Here is an 18,383-nt window from a genome sequence, read left to right on the forward strand (position 1 = left end):
ATTATTATAAGGGGCAAGTCACCCACTTTTATATCAAATATGTGGGCCACAAGGATACTCTATATTTAGCCCCTTGGGAGACATGGTTTCCAGTCTAAAGATACACTCTAGCTCTTTTCTTTTAAGAGCCAGACCCCTATCACCACCTCGTCTCAGTTGAGGCACTGAGTCAATAATTCTAAATCTCAACTGTGATAAACTGTGTTTTTTTTCCACAAAGTGTCTTGACACCGGTAAATCCTGTCTCTTAGTATTGATGTTTGATTTATGATTTCTCATCCTGAGGCGCACTTCTGTGGTGGTCTCACCAACATAATACAAACCACAAGGACAACTCAACAAATAAATAACATAAGAAGATTGGCACGTAAAGAAACCTGCTTTTTCATCTACCTTGAAGTCCTGGTGCCGTTACTGTGTTCTCTGTTTTTCTCTATTCCAAATTGGGGAAGTGATTCATCCCCTGGTGACGAGCACATGGCCTGATCTTGGAAAACTTTGGAGTGCTGTGTTTATCTATCTTTGGACTGTGTTTGTTGAATCGAGCACTTGCACCCTCTACAAAATGATGTCTACTGAAGATGAGCTGGATTTAGGTGTGATTACACCTCAAGTTTTTACTTATACCAGAGAGGACGCTGACCGTATCCTTCAAGGTCTATCGGGAGATGTTACCTTTCTAAGTATTCCCACTGTTGAAAATGTGAGGAGAAAATGGGAGGCAGACTCCAAGAGATTAATCTCACTTGAATTGCATCTATCAACGCTCGGTGAGTACTACAAGTGCCTTCGTATACCACGTGGCATGCGCTCACATTTGAGACCCAATCTCTTTCCTGCGAATGTAGCATTCAAGGAGAGATTTGAAGCCATTTCAAATAAATATTCTCAGGATCTCCTGCTACTGAACCTTGAGTTCTTACAAAAAGAGACTGACCTGGTTAAAATACGTCTGGGTGAAAAAGATGCACAGTTAAAAGAGATGATGTCTACACAGGACCTGTCAACTCTGAAAGACAAGATTACCCTATACCTACAGAAATTTCGGGGTGAAATTGAGAAGACCAAGCGCCAGAAATGGCAGCGAGACCTGGATGACTACACTACTGGCAAAGTATATTGCTGGCAGGGTGAAGATGCTGACCTAAGGGGTCCCAGGAGGATTGAGAGAGGACCCAGAAGAAGAACCAGGGGAGCTGAGCCATATATTACGGACTCAGAATTCTCTGACGACCAATACGCTACTCCTTTTTTAGGGGACAACATGGACACCCCCATTACAGGAGAAAACGAACCCGCAGGGGCGGGAGGAAGCACAGGAGGAAGAATGAGCTCCAACAGGATCAGAGGCAGGTTGATTCCAGCACGGGGGATACGACAGTATCAGACCAGGAAGAAAACCCTCCAGACCTAGTGGTGAATATTTCGTCATATGTGTTAACTGAGCCACAGGTTAAAGTGCTCAATCGTGGTTTGTCCTTTTGCCCAAATAATCCTATTGATTGGTTTAGGTTAAATTTAGATTTAGAATGCTTTTTTAGGTCATTGAGACTTAAAGTATATTTTTCTGATCAACTAAAACCTGTGAATGATGTATCTATAGCTTCAACTAATGAGATGTTCCACCCTAGAGATTATGGGTTATATAATAAAAGTAAATTTCAACCTCCCCAGAATATCCATGCTGTTGAAACTTATATTATATTGATTAAAGAACAAATTGAGTCTTTGAAAAAAATGCAGAGTAACCAGTTCAACAATAGAAATCTAACACATGTAGAAAATCTGGCACTTAAGGAATTGATGAATAACAGTGATCTAACAATCAAACCGGCAGATAAGGGAGGTGCCATAGTTGTTATGGACACCTCCCTTTATCTGCAAGAAATGACTAGGCAACTTGATGATACTAGTGTATATACGGTCTTATCAGGAGATCCTAAGTTCGCTTATTTACGTGAACTGGAAACTCTGATTAACAATGCCTTTAAGAAAAAAATTATTGACAGAAATTTAAGTGAATTCTTGCAGGTGAAATTTCCTGTTACTCCTGTACTTTATCTCCTACCTAAAATCCATAAGGATTCCATACGACCTCCGGGACATCCTATTGTCTCAGGGAGTGATTCCTTGTTTGTCCCAGCTGCTATGTTTTTAGATAAAATTCTCCGGCAGTTTGCCATTGGTGCAGACTCCCACATCAGGGACACCTAGGACTTCCTGGTCAGGATACAAGATCTTATGATCCCTGACCAGTCGGTTCTGGTTACCCTTGATGTGGGTAGTCTGATGCCTCACTTTACTATATGGAGAAGTCAGGCTTTTCTGAGGACAAGATTGGGTTTGTTCGATCATTATTGGAATTTATTCTTATGAAGAATTATTTTTTGGTAGGAGATAAATTTTATTTACAGAAGAGAGGTACTGCTATGGGGTCAAATATGGCCCCCACATATGCAAATATTTTTATGCGGCGGATGGAGGAGGACCTTGTCTATGTGTCCCACCACTTCAATCAAGTACTGCGGTGGTGGCGATACATAGACGATGTCTTCCTCGTCTGGACCGGTACAACTAGCCAATTGCAAGATTTTCTAACATTTCTTAATGGTTTAAATTCCACAATAATATTTACTATGACATTTTCCACAGTTGCCATTGAGTTCCTAGATACTCGGATTTCAATCTCTGATAATAGTTTAATTTCTGATCTGTTTACCAAAAAAAACGGACAGAAATAACTTTTTACACTATACTAGTGGACATCCAAGAACGATGTTGAAGTCTTTACCATACAGCCAGTTGATTAGAGTCAAGAGGGTGGTGAGTCAGGAAGACAAATTATCCTCAAGACTCAACCAAATGTGCAAAAAATTTTCTGATCGGGGTTATCCGAGTCATATCCTGGATTTTAATAGACGGAAGGTTGAAGTGTTGGATAGACAGGTGGTTGCGAACAAAAATGTCCGTTTACCATTTATCTCCACTTTTTCCTCTCTAAGCTCACAGGTCGGTGAGATCTTGAGGAAAGATTGGAAGATACTGAGTAGAGCTTTTCCTAAGGTTGCGGAATTTCAAGAAAGGCCGATGATGGCATTTAGGAAAGGTAGAACAATCAAAGATAGCGTGGTCAAGGCCGATATTGGGTCAAATCGGAAAGGTCAAATGTTTCTTGCCCCTCCGAAACATGGCTGTTACCCATGTCTAGGATGTAACATATGTGATAATATGATTAAGAGGGGTACTTTTAACCATCCACAAAGAGGGAAAATAATGAACAACAAAGGTTTCTTTACGTGCCAATCTTCTTATGTTATTTATTTGTTGAGTTGTCCTTGTGGTTTGTATTATGTTGGTGAGACCACCACAGAAGTGCGCCTCAGGATGAGAAATCATAAATCAAACATCAATACTAAGAGACAGGATTTACCGGTGTCAAGACACTTTGTGGAAAAAAAACACAGTTTATCACAGTTGAGATTTAGAATTATTGACTCAGTGCCTCAACTGAGACGAGGTGGTGATAGGGGTCTGGCTCTTAAAAGAAAAGAGCTAGAGTGGATCTTTAGATTGGAAACCATGTCTCCCAAGGGGCTAGATATAGAGTATCCTTGTGGCCCACATATTTGATATAGAAGTGGGTGACTTGCCCCTTATAATAATTATAGGGATGAGATCGGTCCACGTCCTTGATGGTATAATTTGTGTCTTGTATGTATAAATAACTTGAGGTCTTACTTTGACCTCTCTTTTGAATATACATATTTTATGTTTATTTTTATATTACACAGATATTATATATTAATATTTTCCTCCCCCCCCCTTCTTTTTCAATATTTTTCAGATACACAACTGTATGTCAAGCAATATGAGAGATGTTGGAAAGCAGCAGAGGCCTTGTCTTTGGGACTACAATGTCCCTTTATTGGGAGTATAAGTCAACAGAGTCTTCAGACTAATTGATTCAATTTATAATGCAGTGAGGAAGTTTGGATATGTGTCTGTATATGGATTGTATAATTCAGTTGAGATTCAGAGTGGAACCTCCTTTTTATATGTTTATACCATATTCGTTCTAATAAAAGTGAGTCTATATTGATAACTAATGCAGGTCCGTTATGTTCAGACTATGCGTTTTTTCCCGTGATGCGGTTTTTTTAGGGAAGTGTTTGATATCCCTGTTTGAGATGATAACTTTCCCTTATATCATTATAACTCTATTTATTCTAATGGTGACTATAGTCACATTATACTGAACTAGGACGATTTTTGGCTGTGATAATCACTCTTGATAGGAGCTTTACTGACAGTACTGTCATTTTTTTATTGCACTTGTTCTATTTTATGAACGTTATGGTGTAAAAAATTGTGTATAAAAATCCAATAAATTTCCTGAGTTGCGTCCTTTGAATCATCTGGACTATGCCCAGTTATGATTATGATTTCCTTTGAATCGGTCTGAATTCTATATATTGATATCGCCGTTGACGCATGCGCAGTAGGAATGGAACGCATGTTCCGTTTCTGCGCATGCGCAATGACGATTTGCTCCTCGATGCGTTCCACCGGACTAAACATCCGGTGTGGACGCCATCTTTGGAGCATGTGCAGTAGACACGCGCGAACCTGACATGTGGATGTCTCCCTCCCTGCATGGACTGATTACTAAATAGTAAGTTTATTTACATAAAAATTGAATTGGCCTCCGCAATGCTTTCCAATTATCCTAATTGCCCTATTTTACACTGTTTCTGAGTATTATAAATTCACCAAACATGCATTTAATATTGTTTATGTTTGTTTGATATTGAAAAAATATGTGCACTTCACGATCGATCATTTTGATACACTGGGATGTATATGTATACACGTGTTATTGGAATAGCCCGCTCTATGAATTATCAAGGCGTCACAAATAGGCTTCTACCTGGCTATACACGTTGTGCCTCATGACGTACACACTATCCCTCCATGTTTCACTCACTTGCACCCCATTATCCATTTATTTCTATTGAGGCACTTCATTTATTACTGCCCCCTATATTTCACTTATAGTATTACACTTGCACACACACTATTCATTTATTATTTCTTACTACACATCCCATGCACCACACACCACTCCCCTCAAGACTAGTGGGAGTGGCTATTATTATTTAAAGCACCTGCTCGCCCTTTCATCAGCATTTCTGGCCTGGCTGTGTCCATTTGCAAGTATGGCCTTTGTCGGTGTTTTTGTATATGTCCCTGTGTTTTTATCGGTTCTGTTTGTGCATCAGGAACGTTCTGTTCCAGTTTAGGAGTTAGGGACTCGCAAGTCTGGGGATCCTTGTCGTGGATTGCGAGCTTGCGTCCTTTTGGCCAAAATGATTACCAATACCCCAGGTATTTTTCATTATTATGTATATTCGCTTCTCTTGGACACAGCCGGGTCTTTGATGCTGGGAGAGCATGGTGTGTTGTTGTTTGGCATAGCAAGCAGGGTAGCCCGCTCTATGAATTATCAAGGCGTCACAAATAGGCTTCTACCTGGCTATACACGTTGTGCCTCATGACGTACACACTATCCCTCCATGTTTCACTCACTTGCACCCCATTATCCATTTATTTCTATTGAGGCACTTCATTTATTACTGCCCCCTATATTTCACTTACAGTATTACACTTGCACACACACTATTCATTTATTATTTCTTACTACACATCCCATGCACCACACACCACTCCCCTCAAGACTAGTGGGAGTGGCTATTATTATTTAAAGCACCTGCTCGCCCTTTCATCAGCATTTCTGGCCTGGCTGTGTCCATTTGCAAGTATGGCCTTTGTCGGTGTTTTTGTATATGTCCCTGTGTTTTTATCGGTTCTGTTTGTGCATCAGGAACGTTCTGTTCCAGTTTAGGAGTTAGGGACTCGCAAGTCTGGGGATCCTTGTCGTGGATTGCGAGCTTGCGTCCTTTTGGCCAAAATGATTACCAATACCCCAGGTATTTTTCATTATTATGTATATTCGCTTCTCTTGGACACAGCCGGGTCTTTGATGCTGGGAGAGCATGGTGTGTTGTTGTTTGGCATAGCAAGCAGGGTAGCCCGCTCTATGAATTATCAAGGCGTCACAAATAGGCTTCTACCTGGCTATACACGTTGTGCCTCATGACGTACACACTATCCCTCCATGTTTCACTCACTTGCACCCCATTATCCATTTATTTCTATTGAGGCACTTCATTTATTACTGCCCCCTATATTTCACTTATTGTATTACACTTGCACACACACTATTCATTTATTATTTCTTACTACACATCCCATGCACCACACACCACTCCCCTCAAGACTAGTGGGAGTGGCTATTATTATTTAAAGCACCTGCTCGCCCTTTCATCAGCATTTCTGGCCTGGCTGTGTCCATTTGCAAGTATGGCCTTTGTCGGTGTTTTTGTATATGTCCCTGTGTTTTTATCGGTTCTACGTGTTATTGGAATTGTACATATGATTACTTTATTGCTGATTAATGTATACTCCTCCTATTTATACTTGACACTATGTTCATTTTTTTATGGCTTGAGAAAGGTTCCGGTTGAACCGAAACGTTGCTGTATTGAGGTGAATAAATCCACCCTGCTTTTTCATCTGCCTTGAAAATCAATCTCTTTCTCTCTCTCTCTCTCTCTCTCTCTCTCTCATTTTGAACAAATTGTGTGAGCCCACCTGCCATGACAAGGCGACCTCTTTGGAGGTGGGAAACTACGCTGCACATACACCCAGAACTGGGACTAAACCTACATATTGTTGTGGATGGTAGGAACCAGCATTAAACTAATTAAAATCACCCAGGGCACAATGGGAGGTGTAATGGCAGGAAGGAGGTGAAGGGAAAGTGAGCCCTAATCTACCCACCGCCCTGTCCCTGCCTACTTGCAACGACCCGCCCTAGGCGACGGGGTACAACTGGGCGGCGGTCCCTACGCTGTCTAAGTGCACGGGAGAACAAACAGGGAACACGCAAGGGAAGGGGCAGTAGCCCACGGAACGCCGCAAGGAAACGGAGCGGTGAATGAGTGGTAGGACAAGGATGAAGTGGAGTATACCCAAGTGAGCACGGAGAAGGAAGCAAGCCAGAGGCAAAGCAAAGCAGGTTAAGCGGAACTGCAGCAAGGCAGAAGCACGGCAGAAGCAGGCTGGAGCAAGCAGCAGTGGGGCCAGGAATCCAGAAGAATTACAAGCACTGAGGAGGAGAACACGGCAGGTAATAAAGGATAGGGGGCGGAGCTAACTCAGACTGACCAGGCCGCGATAGGCTCTCCCACTCCTGAGCCTGCCACCCTGGTTGGTGGGAGATGGTGTCAGTCGAACAGGTCTGGCCTCAGGTGTGGATTGATTAATCCCAGGAGTATACTTAGACGTAGTACCTGGCAGATCCCTAACAGGAGGAGTGTAAGATCAAAAAATGTAGGCAGTCACCAACTCCACATATATGAATCACATAAACAACACAAAAGTTTGAACAGCACATTCCAACAAAATGAAACAAAACGTGTACACAGGTGCAGGAACGTCTGTGACTGCAAATTTATACAGCACACAAGAAAATGGCGACAGCACACTGTGAACACTAATGCCAGATATAGATATATATCCCATTGCTTATATTGTGCCAACATAACTGTAAGGCATATAACCCGAATTATTGTGCACGTTACAACAGGAGGACACTTCAAGATTTCTTAAAGATATATGGATTTATTGCAGTTCTTCATGAGGATTATAAACATAAAAGAGATACATGTTTCAACAGTCAGTGTCCATCATGTCTGTCTCGGAGGTTTCATTTAAGAGGACCCATAACACATTCTCATCACTCCATCTCCGTCCTCTCAGTGTTTGTACAAGATGTCATATACATACTTATGCAGACATGTTATACTGTATATATGGGTAATACACAGTAAAGCATTGAACAGTACTGGTCAAATAAATAGTAAATTTTTGGCAACTGTGAACATCAGCAGAGTTAAAGTCAACATACAGATCCATAGTAAAATAATTATTACAGTGTTATCATACAAAGGATTATTTTCAACTTGAACCTGACTGCAGCACACTATAAATTTTCATTGACCTTGACATCCTTTAGACTGCTGTAGTCTCCTGTAATAGCTGGAACCTGCCGCACTGGCAGAGGAACTGGTAGGACAGCTGACCAACTGTTGATGGTCTCTAAGGGTGACTTTCCAGAGGACTCTGAAATGTGATTGTCATGGGCGAATTCCGCCCAAGGCAGAATATTTGGCCAATTGTCCTGGCGGACATTCGCATATGTATGAAGAAATTGTTCCAAGACTTGATTGAGCCATTCTCTCTGCCCATTAGTCTGAGGATGATTACTGCAAAAGAGCTTTGGGTGTTTTAGTAATTTCTGGCCTAATTCTTGTTGACAGGTGTTACATAGTTAGTACGGTTGAAAAAAAGACACGTCCATCAAGTTCAACCAAGGGATGGGAAAAGGGAAGGGAAAAATGTCTACACATTGACGTTGGAGCTAATATTTTTTTGTTCTAGGAAATTATCTAAGCCTTTTTTAAAGCCATCTACTGTCCCTGTTGTGACCAGCTCCTGCGGTAGACTATTCCATAAATTCACAGTTCTCACAGTAAAGAAGGCTTGTCGCCTCTGCAAATTGAACCTTATTTTCTCCAGACGGAGGGAGTGCCCCCTTGTTTTTTTAGAGGGTTTTACATGGAACAGGATTTCACCATATTTTTTTGTAAGTGCCATTCATATATTTCTATAAGTTAATCATGTCCCCCTTAATCGTCTCTTTTCAAGGCTAAATAGGTTTCATTATTTTAATCTTTCTTTATAACTTAGATTCTCCATGCCCCTTATTAGCTTCATTGCTCTTCTTTGTATTTTTTCCAACTCCAGGGCATCTTTTCTATGAACTGGAGCTCAGAACTGAACTGCATATTCTAGATGAGGCCTCACTAATGCTTTGTAAAGTGGTAATATTATATCCCTGTCCCGCGAGTCCATGCCTCTTTTAATACACAACAATATCTTGCTGGCCTTAGAAGCAGCTGATTGACATTGCATGCTGTTATTTAGTTTATGATTTACAAGTACAGCCCGATCCTTCTCAACAAGTGACTCCCCCAGTATAGCTCCCCCTAGGACATATGATGCATGCAGGGTATTGGTACCCAGATGCATAACTTTACATTTATCTACATTAAACTTCATTTGCCAGGTGGACGTCCAAACACTTAGTGTGTTCAAATCAGCTTGCAATTTAGGAACATCTTATATAGACTGAACATTACTATATAGCTTGGTGTCATCTTCAAAAATAGAAATAGTGATATTAATCCAATCCTCTATATCATTAATAAATACGTTGAATAATAGTGGTCCCAGCACAGAACCCTGGGGTACACCACTTATAACCGGGGACCATTCAGAGTATGAATCATTGACCACAACTCTCTGGATACGGTCCTTCAGCCAATTCTCAATCCAATTACAAACTATACTTTCTAAACCTATAGTCCTTAATTTACGAATTAGACGTCTATGAGGGACAGGTGAAAACTTCTTAGAAAAAAAGAAGGGTTTTTTAGCATCATCAGAGGAGAAACAAGTATTCAGGTAACCTTAAGCATATGGATGAGCCTGTTACTGCCTCCTCCTATGATCTGCACTCTGTAGCTACTATCAGCAAAATGTCAACATAGAGTACATAACAAAGTTACTCACTCTTTGTAACCTAACTTTTATATTTTTATTTTGTAAATCAAATGTGCATGAAAAAATAATAAACTTTTGTAATGCTTGGGTTTCTGTTATACCCAGGGAAAGAACCAATCCAGCATCCCTGTTCACCTTTACGCGAGACTCAGTGTGGCAGCTGTTGGGAGAAGGAAGACACGGAGATGGGACCAATAGGAGTGACCTGGCTATTAAGCTTATCTGTAACTGTTGAGGAACTCTGCACTCACTGAAAAACCTGGCAATGAGGCATGAAAGTACTGGGAGATTCTTACTGAGTGATCATATTACACAGACAGATGCAGAGAGACTGTGTGAGGAGAGTGGGATGGAGAAAGGCAACCTGCTTCTTACACATTCTCCCATAGCAAAACATGGAAAGCTCACCCAGGACGCTGCTGGTTCATTAGAAGTGGGCACTGTGCTGTGTGAGAGCATCACAGCAAAATACCTACTCGGGATGAGCTTAGGTAAAACTGACAATTTGAGATAGAGAATACAGAGGGGAAAAAAAATCACTGAAAAATAGATCATACAAGTGACAATGTGGTCAAGAATACAGATATTACTCGAGTTCACTTATGACTTATGATCTATTCTGAATCTTAACCTGAAATTATAGTGCCACTTTAAGATGTGTACAAAATTTCTATGCCGTTTCTTGAGCTATACAACACGTCCAGATTGAACGTAACGATGGTGGTCGCAAGGGATGTGACCCCGCCCGGGCCCGCAGGAAAAGGGAGTCCGATCTGTATAACCCTCAGACCGCCACATTAGGCCCTGGCCACGGAGTGCACAATGGAAGATTCCTGATGGCGGGCAGCGCCATGACGTTGTATACAACACAGCACACAACGTCCAACATCCTGAAAATTATTTTGGTTCCCATACTTGTGGTCAGGATTGATTTTTGATTTAATTTAGGGACAAGTAGCAACAACCTAACAGTGGTGTGTATATTTCTCCCTCTGGATCAACACGGTTTGATAATAAGTTGAACTGAATGGACTTATGTATTTCTCAAACTTACTAACTAGGTCACAATGTAACCTCATAACTATTTTCAAAAACATGGGCCGACTCCTGGGGATGTTGAAATCTTGCTGTGCATTCATCGTTACCATGGTAGAATGAAGAGCCAGAGTTTACATACTATTTTTGCTGATGGAGAGAGGTCACATGATTACTTACAAAATATACAGAAAACCTCAGGTTCTTCCAGGTCTATTTTCCATTCTTTGTTGCACTGTAGGGTAGCAACTCCATTGAATACAGAAAACCTTAGATGAACAAAAACAATCTCCTCTATGTGCCAGCAAAATACCTACTGAAATTTTCTCTAGTTATCTTCAAAAGGTCACTGTGATTACAGAATTTGAAAAGAACACATGGCACTTGTTATCTTTCCCTTTCCCGCAGTGCCAAAAATAATATTAATGGCAGTCCCCCACTGCAAATGATTTTTCACAGTGTCAAGACATTAAATGTAATTCAAGTATTTTATTCAAAATTTTAGTTCGACACTTTCTTGTGATATTGTAATATGCTAGAATAAATTTACATCTTTATCCTCCGTTCCCTTTTCATTATTTAAAAAAAAACAAAAACCTTGTCTTGAAGTTTCTTAACCTTATTTTTCTTACCAAAGTTTACAACATTAAAAATGATTTTACTGCAAAAGTTAAACTACAATATCACAACATTTTCACACACAGTGTTTATGGATTTTCGGCGGCATTTTCACAGCGTTTTGTTTTCCGAATTCTTCCCACCCCCCCAAAAAAAAAAAGCTGTCGCCAGATGTTACTTTAAGGAGGCTCTGTCACCACATTATAAGTGCCCTATCTCCTATATAAGGAGATCAGCGCTGTAATGTAGATGACAGCAGTCCTTTTTATTTAGAAAAACTATCTATTTTAAACCACTCTATGAGCGATTTTTAGCTTTATGCTAATGAGTTTCTTAATGCCCACGTGGGCGTTGTACAGAGGAGTGTATGACGCTGACCAATCAGCGTCATGCACTTCTCTCCATTCATTTACACTGCACTAGCGATATAGTTATATCGCTATGTGCAGCCACATAAACACACTATAACATTACTGCAGTGTCCTGACAATGAATATACATCACTACCAGTCTGGACGTGATGTTTATTCATAATCCTGACACGTCTGAATCTTTTCTGTGAGATTCCAGCAAGGCATGCGTAATCTCGTTTGAAATGACAGGTTACATCGTAATCTCGCGAGATTACGCTTGCCTTGCTGGAATCTCACAGAAAAGATTCAGAAGTGTCGGGATTCTGAATAAACATCACATCCAGGTTGGAGGTACTGTTTATTCATTATCAGGACACTGCAGTAATGTTAGTGTTTGTGTAAGTGACTGCACTAGCGATATAGCTATATCGCTATCTGCAGAGTAAATGAATGGAGAGAAGTGTATGACGCTGATTGGTCAGCGTCATACACTCCCCTGTACAACGCCCATTTGGTCTAAAGTAAAAACACGCCCACTTAGGCATTAAGAAACTCATTAGCATAAAGCGAAAAATCGCTCATAAAGTGGTGAAAATAGATAGTTTTTCTAAATAAAAAGCATTACTGTCACCTACATTATAGCGCCAATCTTCTTATATAGGAGATAGGGTACCTATAATGTGGTGACAGATTTGTAGCATTTTTCTCTAGGCATGGCATTTTTTTTCTGGCATTTTTCACATAAGCTTCTCCATAGGAATTCAAAAATGCCAGAAAAAATACATGTACAAACTGGCACTAAATAAAAATAAGCCACCAAAAACACATGTCATAAGGCCAGGATCACATACAGTTTTGATGCAGTTTTTGTCTGTTTTTTTAGCCAAAGCCAGTAGTGTATCCAAAAGGAAGGAAATGTATGAAGAAAAGACTGATGAATATGCTTTCTTTTATGCCCACTTTTGTGTTTTGCTAAAATAATACTGAGCCAAAAACTGCACCAAAAGTGCTAGACAAACGGAGGGCCTAAATCAAATGTTTAGCAAAAATTTTTCCCTATTAGATCAGCAGTACAATGCCATAGCCCTGTGCATGGGGCCTGTATGGTTACTTTAGTACATAGTCCGATAGACGCTGTGCATTACCATACAGGCTCTGGTGGACAAAATTCCCGAGCCATAGTATTTGCCTTGAGGCCAAGAACCGCGCAAGCAAGAACTGCACTCGGTTTACTGCCAGATGCTTCAATTTCACAGAAAGTACGGGTGAAGCACATGATTAGTGTTGTCCTTAGGGTGTATTCAGATGTTGCGTTTGAGGTGCAGTTAAAACTGCATAAAAAATGGATATGAAAATTTGTTGCAGATCTTGTTACGGATTTAAGGCAGATCACACCATTTGCATTGCAAAGGATAAAATCTGTATTGAAAATCTGTGACAAACCCGCAACTGAAAATCAGCTCTACGCATTTGAATGGAACTTACAGAAATCCATTTACCTGATGCAAAATCAACCCCATTCAGAAAATTTTCGGCAACAAATTTTCTGTGTGTGACTGTACCCTAAGGCTGGATTCATACGAGCATGTTCGGTCCGTAAAGAACGGAACGTATTTCGGCCGCAAGTCCCAGACCGAACACACTGCAGGGAGCCGGGCTCCTAGCATCATAGTTATGTATGACGCTAGGAGTCCCAGCCTCGCTGCGGGACAACTATCCCGTACTGTAATCATGTTTTCAGTACGGGACAGTAGTTCCACGGAGAGGCAGGGACTCCTAGCGTCGTACATAACTATGATGCTAGGAGCCCGGCTCCCTGCAGTGTGTTCAGTCCGGGACTTGCGTCCGAAATACGTTCCGTCCTTTACGGACCGAACATGCTCGTGCGAATCCAGCCTAATAAGGAACAGTGGGAACTCGGTGTGCTGCTGTACCGGTATGCTACATGCGGCTCTGCTGTGCAGGAGGCCATAAAAAACATATTTCAGATGTGAATGAAAGAGTCATATACCACTACAAATAATGCAAACAACTAATATCAGTTAATCATAGTAGACATTATAAACAGTTCTAAGTGACTGGTAAGTAAATATTAAAGGGAATGCCTCCTAAATTTTATTTCAGTTTCACTAATCAAATTTCAGCCTGTAGAAGAGAAATAATGTGTTTGGTCTTTTTTTTTTTTTTTTTTAGCCCTTTCCTAAATTTATTTCTATATCTATACATGCAGCTTCTAATGTTCTATTGCAGAATGATGGATTTTTGCATTTCTGACATTTATAAAGGGAAAACAAGTTATTTAGTATGCTGAATGGCATCCGGCTCTTCGGTGCTGACCTTCAGATTTGCTCCTCTTATCTGTTATATGTTAGAAATGTCCTGTGAGAAGTCACTCGGTTAATTTACTGTGCAAATTGATAAAGGTAACTCATCAAAGAGCAATTGTTAAATGTACAGTTCGGCTTTACTTTTTTGCTATGGGTAAAATAGATTTTGGTCTTCAAAAATCAAAAGAATGATTTCTATGGGAACCTCTTGTCTGACAACCTGTATACTGCATTTCCCATTTAGTCGTAAATATTTTCTCACCACAGAATCATAAAACTGATGTAATCTATTGATTTAGGGACTTTATTACTATGTCGTGCTCCTTTCCCATTACAGCGTGTACCTCTAGGGCTTACCTTCCTTCCTAGACTTGAAGAAAAGAAACAAAATGACAGTTCCTTTGTGGTCAGTCCTGAAGTGCTCAGCTCCCTCTTGCCTATTCTCCATCTTTTTATACATTGATATAGCAGTAACAAAGCTTCTGTGCTATTAGCACACTGAACAATTAAAAAAATCCACTAGATCACTGGTTACTTCTTTTAAACCATTGGATGACCATGAATGATCACCTGGGATCACAGAGGATGGTTAAAAAAAGACCTCCAGCAGGGAAAAGGTGTCCATGGTAACAACTAGTTACATTTCACTTCTCATTATTTAGAGGCTCTTGAAAATCGAATGAGGAAACATAAGAGGTTGCAACTGCTTTACTTTTTCTCAGCATTAGTTTTAATAAACCCCCTCATTATTTCTCCTGCTGGTCCTCCCCTCCAATATAAAAAAATATAGAAGTTTTTCCCGTCATTTGTAAAAAATAATAATAAATATATATATATATATATATATATATAGCGCAAAGAATGTCGAGAGCATACTGCGAACACCAATGCAACCTGTGCCACTAAATATGAATAAATATGCAATGCTGCTAAATCGATTTATAATAGGGAGGTTCTTAATGCACATTTTTATCGAAAAGTGTTTGCCCACCTGCCACCACAAGGTGACCTCTGTAAAGTGGAGACCTACTCTGCGCATACACCCAGAACTGGGACTAAGCCTACAAATATATCTGGGGATGGTAGGAACCAGCATTAAACTAATTAAAATCACCAAGGGCAGAATGGGAGGAGTGCAAGAACAAAAAAATGGAGGCAGTCACTAACCCCACATATATGGATCACATAAACAAAACAAAAGTTTGAACAGCACATACCAACAAAATGATATAAAATGTGTATGCAGGAGCAAGAACACATGTGACTGCAAATATACAGCAGACAAAAATGGCGACAGCACACTGCGGACACTAATGCCACCTAAGCCACTAAATATAAATAAATATGCATTGCTGCTAAATCTAAATCAATCCTCGCATTTTGCCCTTGGTGATTTTAATTAGTTTAATGCTGGTTCATACCATCCCCAGATATATATGTAGGCTTAGTCCCAGTTCTGGGTGTATGTGCAGCGTAGGTTCCCACCATCAAGGCCCTATGATTGAAACTTTTTCGTCCCTGGTAAGCAACGAGTTCAGGACTTTAGACCTACCATCCCATTATCCTGACAACTTAACTACGCATGAAAGGAAGGCCATGAGAAACCTCCAAAAAAACCAAGACATCATAATCCGCCCGGCTGATAAAGGAGGGGACATAGTCATCCAAGACAGAGAAAAATACCTCAAAGAGACTATGAGGATTCTGAGCGACACCACTTTTTACAGCAAACTGACCACAAACCCATTATCTATGTACATACTTGAATACCAGAACCTGATAGAGTCAGCTACCTTATCAGGATTGATTAATAAAAAAGAAAAACGGTTTCTTTCTGTTACTTTTCCAAACATGCCCTTCATTTACCATCTACCAAAGATCCACAAATCACTAACAGATCCCCCCGGACGTCCCATTATTTCGGGAATAGGCTCCCTCACCAGTAACCTCTCACATTTCATAGACCTTCACCTCCAACCCCTCGTTCTCACCCTACCATCCCACCTCAAGGACTCCACACAACTAATCAGAGACTTAAACGACCTAAAGTTTGACCCTTCAATATCCCCAATCTGTTTCCTGACAGCGGACGTAACCACACTGTACAGCAATATCCCACATGATAAAGGCATAGAAGTAGCTCACTCATTTCTTTCCCTAATTAACACTATCTCCAAACCCCAGGTTGATTTCCTAACAAACTGCATTGACTTCATTCTCAAACACAATATCTTCAGTTTTGACAGCAGTTTTTACCATCAAATAAAAGGGTGTGCAATGGGAAGCCGTTTTGCACCATCCTATGCAAACTTGTATATGGGATCCTTCGAAAAAACATACATCCATGGCGAACACCCCTACAAAAATAACATACTACTATACAAACGGTACATCGATGACCTGTTTTTAATATGGAATGGCACCGAGGAGGAAGCCGTGTGCTTCATCGAAACCCTAAATAAAAACAACTATGACCTATCATTTACATATACATTCTCCCCCACATCTATAGACTTTTTAGATCTCACTATCAACTACGACAATGTCAGCAATAAATTCATAACGAGAACACACTTCAAACTAGTAGATGTTAATAGCTATATTGACTTCAGAAGCGCCCACTACCGCCCTTGGTTGAAAAATATACCCTTTGGACAATTCAGGAGGATTAGGAAAAATTGTAGTACTGACAAAGACTTCAACAAAGAATGCTTAGTCCTTGAACATAGATTCAAAGACAAAGGTTTCCCCACTAATCTTATAAAAGGCGCACGATCAAAAGCATCAGAACTTACACAAATGTCCTGTCTAAACCCCTCCCTCAAGAATTCCAAATCAGGTACCACTAACTCTAATCTCAACTTCATCACCACTTACAACAGAGGCAATAAAACAATTAGGAACATTCTCTCCAAACATTGGCACATCCTAAAAAACGATCCGCACCTGAAAGACACATTATCATATAAACCAAATATCACATTCAGACGGTCCCTAACCCTCAAAAATATTTTGGCTCCTAGCAGAGTAAGAAAACATCCTACACCTCATACAAACTTTCTTTCCAACATCAAAGGGTCCTATAAATGTGGACATTCACGCTGCCTTTGCTGCAATTCCATCAGCCATAAAAAATATGATTACACATCCACAGTCACCAACGAAACCTTCACAATCCAAACTCTCCTCAACTGTGGCAGCTCCTACGTCATTTACTTATTAGAGTGCCCGTGCCAGTTGCAATACATCGGAAGAACCACCCAATGTCTAAGAACCCGAGTTAACAACCATCGGTTCAATGTAAACACCGGTTACCTCAAACACAGCATATCCCGTCATTTCTCTCAAGTGCATGATTGCCAATTTAATAAAATTAAAATCACACCCATAGAACATATCAATTTTGACGTCCCAAATAGATTCAGCAAGTTAAAACAAAGGGAAAACTACTGGATTTTTAAAATGAATACACTTCACCCTTTGGGTCTAAATGACATCACAGAGTCATCTTTGGACTAATTGTTCTGACTGACTCCTTAATAACCGACAATAAGACACCACTTGGATTCCCTAAGTATTCTTGCAAAATTGTAATATCACATAGACCAATTGATGTATACCAGTACCCAATATACTTCAAGACATCCTATCTCCTAATAGCACCCTAATAATCATCATCCTGTCTCTGTAACAACTATACATCATTCATTTGTCCATTTGCGTGTTTATCTCATATTAAATCAAAATTCAATCCTCCTGTAAGAAGTGCACAAGTGCCAATTGTAACCAAAACATACCTTTAAAGAAATACAGGTATGGACATCCGTACCAGTACTATCCTTACCCCGTAATACTGTTCAGCGTTTCCTCAAAATAAACGCCCACAAGTAACAAACTAACATATTAACCTGGGCATTTTGCCCAAATCCACGTATGGTATTTCGGTTTACTCACCCTCCGCCCGATCTCCACTTTTCTGTTTTTTTTTAGCAGATACGGTCCCCTCTGAGCAGTTCAACGATCTCTTGCGCGATGCGGTTCACCATGCGTTCCATCCATTGTGGAGCGCCTCGGCTTCCGTAACACAGTTGGTTCCCGAGGCAACGTGTAAACAATGTAACTATCATACAGAATCGCTTTACTTCCCAAACACAACACACAACTAAAATAAACAAACAATTAATAAAATCAGATACAATCTACTCACCCCTATCTCCCGATGACATGAACTAATGCTTCAAGCAATTGAATGGTGCCGGTCCCGTATACACTGCACAAGGTTTTAATCTACTCTGTTCCAAAA

The sequence above is a fragment of the Rhinoderma darwinii genome, chromosome 5 (assembly GCF_050947455.1).
Source record: "Rhinoderma darwinii isolate aRhiDar2 chromosome 5, aRhiDar2.hap1, whole genome shotgun sequence".
Lineage (NCBI taxonomy): Eukaryota > Metazoa > Chordata > Amphibia > Anura > Rhinodermatidae > Rhinoderma > Rhinoderma darwinii.